Raw genomic sequence first — 12019 nt, forward strand, 5'->3', positions numbered from 1 at the left:
GCCTTTTGGAAGGAGCTCTGGTAGCATAGTGGTTACGAACCGGGCTGTGAACTGCAAGGTCAGCAGTTTGAAACTACTAGCTGTTCTGCATGAGCAAGATGAGGCTTTCTGCTCCCGTAAAGATTTACAGCCTCAGAAACCCTGTACAGGTCGCTATGAGTCGGAACTGACTCCATGGTACATAACAAATGCCCTGTGGGGCAAAATTTAATACAAACACACTTATAGAACACTGTAATATTTCTAAAGCCCTTGTCCCAATGTAAAATTCACAACATTGTGAGGTAGAGATTATCATACTGATTTCACAGATGAAATATCAAGAATTCTGAAATTTTTCTTACTGTTGTTATGGGACAGAATGAAGACTCACATCTAGATCTACCTCTAAATCTAAGACTTTTTCTCTCTTTTTTTTTTAAATGCACTAAAAATTCTTTCTGAGTTGTTTATGTTGTCTCCAAATCAAGAACTCATTTTCTCTCCCAGCTTGAAAGACTGAATTCTGTTTTTTATAAGACTATAACCACCTCTTGGTTGCCTGGTGGTCAAGAAATTAGTGCTGATGGAAGGTCTTAAAGAGCAGACACATTTATTCGTGGGCTTTGAAGTTTGTCAGTCAACAAATGTTTACTTACTTACTCTATGCCAGGTATACTTCTAACTCTGGGGAGAGGCTGGGGAAGGAGACACAGATCTTGCCTCTAAGCGGCTCCTGTTTTAATAGGTGAGATATAGAAAATTACATGATTAACTGAGCTGCAGCAAAGTGGTCTAAGATGGCAAGGCCATTTGAGATGGGAAAGGTATGAAGGGGAGGTAGCTGTGAGGAGATGGAAATAAGACTGTTCCGGGTAGAAAAAAATGAAGTGCATAGGCTTCAGAAAGTAGAACAAGCTTAGTGTTTTCCAGAAGAAGAAAGTGGCTACCGTGCCTGCAGGTCAGCCAAAAAAGAGGAAAAAGAAGGATAGGAGACTGAGTTGTTATTGTTGTATAACCAGTTGTTGTATAACCAGTTCCAACTCAGAGCGATCCTGTATAGCTTCCTCAAGAAGTTGCTGGTGAGTTTGAACCTCTGTACTTGAAGTTCAAAGCAACCTTGAAATCTAGTGCTTATTCTATGGGGCCACACCAGGACTGAGTGGTTAAGGCAAATCATACAGAATTTCCAAGCCAGGGCAAACAACTCAGATTTTATCCTAAGTGTAATGAAAAGCTATCGAAGGATTATAAACCAAAACTGATATTAAATCTTGGCTTTGATATTGATTAGTCATGAGATTTTAGCAAGTTTCTTAAGTCTTTGGGTCCTAACCACTTCATTTGCAAAGTGAGGATGACAAAATCCTTTTTGTAAGGTAACTGTAAAGTTTTATGAAAATGCAATTTGGCTATAACAATGAATGCTGTAAGAAGTCAAAAATAAAATTCCCTTCTTCCCCAAACTCACAGATTACAAATAAATGGCACATAAACAGAAAGGAAATATACAAAGAAAATAATCTTGTACAGTGAAAGAATAAAAAAATAAACATTAGTCCATTATCTTTTACTGGGACATTAAGGATTTGTGATATGGCTTCAGATCTTATATAACTTCAGGAGAAGAGATGCCAATCAAGTTCAGCACAAAGCTGTTTCTGTGGTATGAAGGCGAGGCATATCTCTAATCTGCTATCTTTTTTTTTTTTTTTTTTACCAATTTTGATGCTAGCCATTCCCTAGCCCCTCACCCCTCCAACCATAACAGCATACTCCACTTCTCTTCTAGGTTCAAAAATTCATTGCAGTGGCCACACAAAACTCACCAGTCTCATACTGATGAGGTTTATTAGAGAAGTAGTAGGAATTCAGGAAACTGGATACAGTTCATCAATCAGGATGACTTCCAACCAAGATAGTCCTTCTACTGGTGCCTACTGCTGCAGAGTTCTTCTGTTCACTAAGTGTTACAGCTCTTTAGCTCTTCCCCAAAGTGCTCAGAGGTACCCTACTCCACCAAGAAGCCTCCTGCCCAAAGGTGTTCAGCTCTCTCCCTCCATGGGCCAGCAAGTCTACTGCCGCCATCTTTCTCTGAGGGCTGGGAAGCCCACTGCTGCCATCTTATGCCAGTCTCCTAGTTCTGACTGCTTGTGCTACCTTGTGCTATCTGTTCCAATGTTACATCTCCTCTCTGTCTCCTGGATCTAGGAGGTTCCTAATGCAAGGGCCCCAGGTCCAAAGGATGTGCTCTCTCCTTGGCTCTTCTTCAACTTTTGTGGTGTTGGTAATCTTAAGCCTAGCAGGATGACAAAACTGACCTATTCCCTTGGAAAGCAAGCACCTTATTTGTATAGTAATTGACAAGTTTCAGCAAGGGTTTTATAGACCTTATTTGCATATTAAACTATACAGTCCCTTAAAGACTGTGGTCTAGAAAATCACCTTGGCAGAACTATAAACCTAAGGCCATATGAAAGAAAGTCCAAATAAAAAAAGGAACTTGTAACACTATAAATGTTATAATCTATCTAGGGCTGGCAAACTACAAACAGTGGACCAATTCTTGACCCCTATCTCCTGAATAAGGAGCTCTGGTAGTGTAGTGGTTACGAATCGGGCTGCGAACCTCAGGGTCAGCAGTTCGAAACTACCAACTGTTCCATGGCAGAAAGATGAGGCTTTCTGCTCCCGTAAAGATTTACAGCCTCAGAAACCCTGTACAGGGTTCTCTATGAGTCAGAACTGACTCCACGGCACATACCAACAACAACAACATCTCCTGAATATTTTTGTAAAAACTGTGAGAGATGAGCAATTTGTACATTCTTAAATAGTTTAAAAAAATTACAAAGAATATTATTTTGTGACACATGAATATTACATGTAATTTAAATACTTACCTATGATCTATGGTGACCAGCTGCTCCTCAGAAACCCTATACAGGGTCACTATGAATCAAAACTGACTTGACAGCACTTAACAACGACAATGGTGACCGTGTGCTACAGTGGCGTAGTCCAGTAATTATGAGAGGCCCCACGGCCTGCAAAGCCTAAAACAGTTATCATCTGCTCAATTGCAGAAAAGTTTGCTGACCCCTAATCTAGTGTAACTATAGTCTAAATCACTGTGAAGGAAAAATGAAATTTAGCTTATTTCTAATCATTTGCCAATCTAATGCAGGCAAATGAAACATGGAGTCTATCTTCCAGAATGAAGAAAAGTTAAATCAGGTATTACTTTGAATCATTTCCCTGATTGTTGGTTGTTTGGTACTGTTGAATTGGTACTGACTCATAGCAACTCTATATACAACAAAATGAAACACTGCCAGGTCCTTCATCAACCATACAATCGTTGCTATATTTGAGCCCACTGATGCTGCCATATTGCCAATACATCTCATTGGTGGTCTTCTTCTTTTTCTCTGACCCTCCACCTTACCAAACTTGATCTCCTTTTCCAGGGGCTAGTCCCTCCTGACAATATGTCCAAAGTATGAGCGACGAAGTCTGGCCATCCTGGTTTCCAAGGAGCATTCAGGCTATTATTTTTTTCTAACACAGATTGGTTTGTTCTTTTGGCAGTCCATGGAATTTTTAATATTTTTAAAATAACTAGTATTAGCAGTAATTTTTACATGGAAGTAAGATATTTACCTTCGTTAATGCTTCCCCACCCAGTCACAGCACAGATTTCTGAGGAAAGCAGAGGCTCCGAGCTCTGCGGGAGGCATACTGGCCTCACCACAGAGTTGTACTCCAGAGGAGAGCTCAGCTGTATTAGGGCAACGTCAGAGTCATAACTCAGCATACTGAAGTCTTCATGCACCACAATGACTTTTGCCCTTCTCACCTGTTATCAATAACAAGGAAGAAAATCTCTAGATAAAAGTATCATTCAAAGAGTTAAGTTACTACTCTGCATAACAGTCCAAAATACTCATATGTCTTAAATCCTCTGTACCTCATTTCCATACACAAGCAGCAAAAATGACTTTGCATTGATATCTGTTTATACTTTGCAGGAAGATATGAACTACCTTCTTAGACGGTCCTGGAAAACAAGGAGCTCTACACATGGACCTTAATCTAGATTCCTGACTTCCCTTTCATCTAATTCTCAAATTAAGATGTGACCTCAAATTAAAGATTTTATCTTTAAATATTGGCATAACAGATAAATAAAATGATAATAGATTAATAAATAATTACATATGTTAGCTAATGGGACACCCTTGCTCAGGACAATATGTAGAGCCAGGCAGAATGCCCTTGAAAAAGCATTTCTTACCTGCTCAGTCAGTTCGTTCAGGGTTCTGTCATGGTCTCCAGCAACAACAGTCCAAAAGAATGGATAATTTTTCCTGGAGAAAGAACAATAACTCGAGTTTGATATGAAAGTACTTTTTTTATCTTTTAGTCTAAACCCATTTGGCACTACCAACATATATTGTTCAGTTCTGCTAGGAGCCACACACTCCTGTCCTGTATGATTGATCTCTTTGTTTATTGGGGTCACCACACCATGACTCATGGTCTAGCTAAGGAAGGTTTTTTAAAAAAAATTTATTGTGAAATGAAGGTTTACAGAGTAAATCAGTTCTCCATTCAAGGATTTGTATACAGTGTGATTCATGTCATTGGTTGCAATCCCCACAAAGTAACATCACTTATTCCATTTCCTTCCTGTGTTTCCTATTTTTATTCCTCCCTTGTTCCTAACCCTTCCAAACCTGAGAAACATTTCTTAATTATCTGTCTTTCCCCCTTCCATTGACCTCTCTGTCTTTAAAGCCTGTACCAAAATCACTAACAGCTATTTTTAAGTTGAGAAAGAAGACAGCAATTAGAGCTTATTTTAATTTCATAGTGATATTAGGAATTTATGAAAAAATTACTTTCGTAACAAGGTAGCGTACAGCCTATGTTTTACTGTGAAACAATCAAATATGATTTCACAGGAATATATTTCAAGTTCTCATCTTTTATCCAATTCCCAGAATTGATGAAACTAAATTGAAAAAGAACCTAAAATCCGTTGTTGAGCTGATTGTGAGTCACAGCAACCCCTTGTGTTTCAGTATAGGACTGTGCTCCATAGGGTTTCCAAAGACTATCATCTTTTGAAAGTAGATGTTGTTGTTGTTAAGTACCATTGAATAGGCTCCAGCCCATACTGACCCTGTATAGCGTTTCAGAGGAACAACTGACGAGCTTGAACTGCTGATGTGTGGATCAAACCAACTTTACAGTCCAGCGCATTAACCCACAGTGCCACCCCAGGATAGCCAAGACTTTTTTCTGGCTACATCTAATGGATCTAAACCTCCAACTTTTTGATTAGCAGTCAAATTCTTGACTACTTTTGCTATCAAAAATAGACAAAATTCACCTATGATATTAGAAGTCATGGCACTGATTATATTTTGAGGAGTAATGACTGGAAAGAAGGCAGGTCTGAGTATGGCGTATATTTTGCTTTCTTGAGCTTGTGCTGGTACAAAGGTTTCCACTTATGAAACATCTTCTAAATGTATGATTAACATTTACATATTTTTCTTTAAGAATGATATACTTTACTAATATTTTCAAAAACTTAAAGCAGCATCCATTTATTTGCCACATCAAGATCTCTTACATTAAAAAAATATGCATCCTAGGAAGGAGTCCTTAACTGTCATGATTGTACTGTCACTTCAGTTTAGACATTAAATCTTCTTGAAAAGAGTTTTGCAAAATGGAAAAATTACTAAAATTATTTTTCAGAACTAAAAGAAGTTTTTTTCATCACACAGCTATCTTCTATCTAGTCATAATCATGCTAATTTCAGTTCCTTGCATGATGAGTTTGACTTATTCATGGTTTTCAATATGCTTTTATTAAGTACTGGCAAGTGTCTTACAGATGGCACAAGCTCCATAATATTAGCCATTATCATTGTTGTCATCTGCCATGGAAAAATTAAGCTCTATTTTCAAAGTCACCCAATGTGTTATTGCTGTGCAATAAAGGCACTGTTCTTTGTTAAAGCCACTCAACTTTATATAGAAGATAACTGTTAAGTGCCGTCAAGTTGGTTCCAACTCATAGAGACTCTGTATAGGGTTTCAGAGGAGTGGCTGGTGGGTTTGAATCACTGATCTTGACAGAGGGTAGAACTAGTGATAAAATAATAAGAATAAATCATGGAGTAGAGCTGGTAATACAGATCACAATCTCTAGAAAACTTGTACATGCACATTCATGAAAGCATCCTTTAAATTGGTGGAGGACACTATAGAAAGCACATGACAGAACAACATATACTATGTGTGTCAACAAAGCCTGAGACATTTCCTAGTTTAATGGGGTTCATGGTATCAGTTGATGAATTTCTCCATCTCTTATTCCCGCTTGCCCAGAATCAAATTTCATCTCTCAAGTCCTTAGGATCTTATCCTCAATTCAGGCAGTAATATATCACTTACTGCTTTAGGAGAAAAAAAGAGACACTATGGAATTAGAGAAAGGAAGGAACTGTTGTTAAAAAAAAAGTTTTTGACAAAAGTATAAGACAGAAACATTTTGATATATAACTTCAAAGTGAGTTTAGTCCCCTAAAGTAAACTAAAAATCCCACTTCAGCACAAAGGTAATTATGGAGTTAGCAAGAGAGGAACATCAGGTTTTCCCTAGGTGATACTGATGGACCAAAAACATCAATATCACCTAGACATTTGTTGAAAATACAAATTCTCAGGCCCCACTCCAGAGTTATTAAATCAGAAATCTTCCAGATGTTTCAGGTGTAAACTAAAGTTTGAGAACTATATCTAAGGTGAGCCAGTGCCACAAAAGCTATATTGTTGTTGTTAGGTGCCATCGAGTCAGATTAATAGCGACCCTATGTACAACAGAACGAAACACTGCCTGATCCTGGGCCAAGCTCACAATCATTGCTATGTCTGAACCCATTGATGCTGCTACTGTGTCAATCCATCTCATTGTGTGTGGGGGGCGGTCTTCCTCTTTTTCTCTGACCCTCCACTTTATCAAACACGATATCTTTCTCCAGTGACTGGTCCCTCCTGAAAATATGTCTGAAGTATGAAAGACGATAGCTATACTGGAAGTGACACAACATTGCTCTGTTAGTTGTGTGTTCAGAAGACTATCCATCAATGTTGGTCAGATTAGCACCTAGCAGAAATGATGTCCATCTCAGCTCCTGTACTGTGTATATTTCTCTATTGGCTTCTCTCACATGACAAACTCTTCCTTTTCATGGATCTCAATATTTGGAAGCCTCCTTTAAACTTAGAGTGGAACCTGAATATCTATAAAGTTGATAAAGATTAGGCAATAAATAAATAAAATCGACAAAGGAATCAGCTAAAGAATCTCAACAAAGGCACGCCATCTGTGTTACATACCACATTTGTTACACCAGCGTATCTGATGTAAATACTTCCTATATAAAGATCCATATACCTTAAAGACTAGCCTCAAAAAACAGTTCTCTGTTTTAATAAATTAGACAGCTATTAAGATTTTTTAAAATATGAGGTGCATAGACATTTTCCATATCAGTTTAAACATGATATGATGCAAAGTACAATGGTTATAACACAATATACAGGACATGCAAATATTATAAAATACATACACCTATGCTCATCTGTCAATTTGTCATACTGTGGTGGCTTGTGTGTTGCTGTGATTCTAGAAACTATGCCACCAATATTTTAAATACCAGCGGGGTCAACCATGGTGGACAGGTTTCAGATGAGCTTTTAGAGGAAGATAGACTAGGAGGAAGGAGAGACAGACTGCTTTATGAATATTTAGTCACTTAAAACCTTATGAAAAGCAGTGGAACACTGTCAAATACCATCAGAATACTGACTACTGAAACATGATGAAAAGCACCAGAATATTATTGGATACTGTGCCAAAAGATGAGCCCCCTCAGTTGGAAAGCACTCAAAATATAATTGAGGAAGAGTTGTCTCCTCAAAGTAGAGTTGATCATGATGATGCAAATAGAGTAAAGCCTTCACGACCTTCATTTGCTGATGGGGCAGAACTCAAAATGAAGAGAACCAGCTATAAACATCCATTAATAATCTGACCGTGGAATGTACAAAGCATGACTGTAGGAAAATTGGAAATTATCAAAAATGAAATGGATGCATAAACACCAATATCCTAGGCATTAGAGAGCTGAAATGGACTGGTATGAGTCATTCTGAATCTGACAATCACATGGTTTACTATGCCAGGAATGACAAATTGAAGAGGAATGGCATCACATTCATATTATAGAAATAACACATCAACCATTGTCTTGAAGTACAATGCTGCCTGTAATTGGATAATATCCATATGTCTACAAGAAAGACCAGTTAATACTGTGATTATTCAAATTTATGTACCAACCACTAAAGCCAATAATGAAATTGAAGTTTTCTACCAACTTCTTTAGTCTGAAATTGATCAAACATGCAATCAAGATGTATTGATAATTACTGGTGATTGGAATGTAAAGGTTGGAAATAAAGAGGAAGAATCAGTAGTTGGAAAATACGACCTTGGTGACAGAAATGAGGGTAGAGATTGTATGAAAGAATTTTTCAAGACCAATGACTTCTTTATTGCAAATATCTTTTTTAAACAATATAAAGGATGACTATACACATGAAACTCACCAGATGGAACACACAGAAATCAAATTGCCTATATTTGTGGAAAGATACAATGATAAAGCTCCATATCATCAGCCAAAGAAAGGCCAGGGCCAGACTGTGGAGCATACTATCAATTGCTGATATGCAAGATCAGGCTGAAGCTGAAGAAAATTAAAACAAGTCCACAAGCGCAAAAATATGGCTTTGGACATATCCCACCTGAGTTTAGAGAATATCTCAAGAACAAATTTGATGCATTACGACACTAAAGACCAAAGACCAGAAGAGTTGTGGGATGACATCAAGAACATCATACATGAAGAAAGCAAAAGATCATTGAGAAGACAAGAAAGAAGAAAAAGACCAAAATGTATGTCAGAAGAGACTCTAAAACTTGCTCTCCAGCATAGAGATGCTAAAGCATATGGAAGAAAGGGAAGGTAAAAGAGTTAAATAGAACATTTCAAAGAGCAGCTCTAAAAGACAGTCAAAAATAGCAAAATATGCAAAGACCTGGAGTTAAAATACTAAAAGGAAAAACACGCTCAGTATTTCTAAAGGTGAGGGAAGTTAAAAAAAAATTCAAGCCTTGACTTGAAATATTGAAGGATTCTGTAGGCAAAATATTTAAGGATGCTTTCTGCATCAAAGGAAGATGCAAAGAATATACAGAGTCACTGGACCAAAAAGAAACGGTCAATGTTCAACCATTTCAAGAGGTAGTATATGATCAAGAGCCAATGACACTGAATGAAGTCCAAGGTGCATTAAAGGAACTGGCAAAGAACAAGGCTCTGGGAATTGATGGAATACAAATTGAACCCTTTCAACACACTGAGGAAGCACTGGAGGTACTTACTCACTCATGTATGCCAAGAAATTTGGGAAAAAAAAACTACCTGGGCAACCTGATTGAAAGAGATCCCTATTTTTGCCCATTCTAAAGAGCGGTGACCCAAAAGACTGTGGAAGTCATCAGACAATACCATTAATATCTCATACAAGTAAAATTTTGCTAAGGATAATCTAAAAACAGCTACAAACATACACTGACAGAGAACTGCCAGAGGTTCAAGCTGGATTCAGATGAGGGCATAGAACGAGGGATATCATTGGTGGTATCAGATGGAAATTGCCTGAAAGCAGAGAATACCAGAAAGATGTTTACATGTACTTTATTGACTATGCAAAGGCTTCAATTGTGTGGCTTATGATAAACTATGGACAACATCACAGAGAATGAGTATTCTGCAACATTTAATTGTGCTCATCAGGAACCTGTAAATAGATCAAAAAAAAGCAGTTGTTCAAATAGACCAAGGGAATACTGAATATTTTTAAATTTTGGAAAGGTGTGTGCCAGGGTTGTATTCTTCCATCATATGTATCCAATCTATATGCTGAGCACATAATCTAAGACACTGGATTATATTAAGAAAAGCATGGCATCAGGATTGGAGGAAGACCCATTAACAACCTAAAATATGCAGATGGTACAATCTTGCTTGCTGAAAGTGAAGAAAACTTCATTGATAAAGATCAAAGACCACAGACACTTCAGTACAGTTTGCACCTAAATGTTAAGAACAAAATGTTCCTCATCACTGGACCAATGAACAACATCCATATAAAGGAGAAAATACTGAAGTTGTCACAGACTTCATTTTCTTGAATCAACCATCAACACTCATGGAAGCAGTAGTCAAGAAATCAAATGACATGTATTAGACAAATCTTCTGTATAAGACCTCTTCAAGGTGTTCAAGAGCAAAGTATCAGTTTGAGGACTAAGATGTACCCGACCCAAGCCATGCTATCTTCAATATACTCAGATGCACGTGTGAAAGTTGAACAGTGAATAATAAGGAAGATTGGAGAAATAATAATGCATTTGAGTTATGGTGTTGGAGGAGAAGCCAAAAGAACAAACCAATCTTTATTGGAAGAAGTACAGCCAGAGTGCTCCTTGGAAGCCAGGTTGGGCAGACTTTGTCTCTCATAATTCGGACATATTATTAGGAGAGACCAGTCCCTGGAGAACGATATTATGTTTGGTGAAAAGAAGGGTCAGAGAAAAAGAGGAGACGCCCAATGAGATGGATTGGCAAAGTGGCAGCAGCAATGGGCTCCAACAAAGCAATGCTTGTAAGGTTGGCGCAGGACTGGGCAGTGTTTTGTTCTGTTGTGCATAAGGTTGCTATGAGTCAGTGCTGACTCGATGGCACCTAACAACAACTACATGCTTAAATATGAGTATTAATGGAAAATAATACTTTTTTTTCAAAATACCAATTTTCAGAAAATTAAAAATAATTCTTGACATTGACTACTTCTAGCAATGTAGACTAGATTTGTCGTCTAAATAGGGTAGCCTGGATTTTACTTGATAACTTTTTCTAGCTGTCTTTTCCCCAAATGCTAATATTTTAATTTTTTTAAGCAAGAAGTAAATGGTGAAATTGAATATAGATTCTGATTTTGGTTAATGTCAATGGCTCATGAACATTTATAGCTAGTTATATTTACTAATCTCAACTGGCTCATCAAGTTGAATATCCACCTTGAGAAGAATGGTGCTGCTGTGTTCTAAATCTTGCTACAAGGTGTCATTGTCATGGTACATTGCGTAAGCTCAATAATAGATCACACTATTTGACAGAAAGGAACACTGGTGGCATAATGGGTTAAACATTGGGCCGTTAACTGCAAGGTTGATGGTCCCAATGAACTAGCCACTCCACAATAGAAAGATGAGACTACCCGCTTCCATAAAGATTTGCATTCTCAGAAACCCTATACAGAAAGAAGAAACTACAAAGACCTTGAGACAGGAATGAACTCAGCACGTGTAAGGAACAGAAAGACGGTGGGATTGACCCACTATGAGCAGGCATGTGAGTGGTCAGTATAGGGTCAGAGTGTAGCGGTGATTCTCAACCCTGGCTGCACATTTGAAACATCTATGTTTTGGTTTTTGTTTTGTAAATATAGGTGTCCCTGGATCTCCCTGTATGTGATAAATGGCTTAATCTATGTAACACATTATAAAGAAAAATAGCAAATCACAGAAGCATGCAGGCTACAATTCTATTTACATGAGTATGAGAACCTGGTAAAAGCCAACGATGTTTTTCAGGGATACATATATATTAAAACAACAACAACAACAAAGAAATTACAAAAATACCAAATTAGGATATGGTTTTACTTTTCAAGAAAGGCATAGAGAAGACTTGAAAGGCCAATTATAAAGTGAGTGATTGGGACATAAATGTACATTTTATGATCATTATTTAAGCTAATTATATTTTGTGTGCTCTATTTCATACCATGAAATAGTTCACAATTTAAAAACATTAAAAAAAAA

The 12019-nt window shown here is 37.5% G+C and overlaps 1 pseudogene; it reads right to left on the reverse strand.

The window, feature by feature from the left end:
- The window catches only part of LOC102824234, a 138119-nt pseudogene that overhangs the window by 87634 nt on the left and 38466 nt on the right, over positions 1-12019 (reverse strand).

The sequence above is a fragment of the Chrysochloris asiatica genome, unplaced genomic scaffold, assembly GCF_000296735.1.
Source record: "Chrysochloris asiatica unplaced genomic scaffold, ChrAsi1.0 scaffold00098, whole genome shotgun sequence".
NCBI classification, from domain to species: Eukaryota; Metazoa; Chordata; class Mammalia; order Afrosoricida; family Chrysochloridae; genus Chrysochloris; species Chrysochloris asiatica.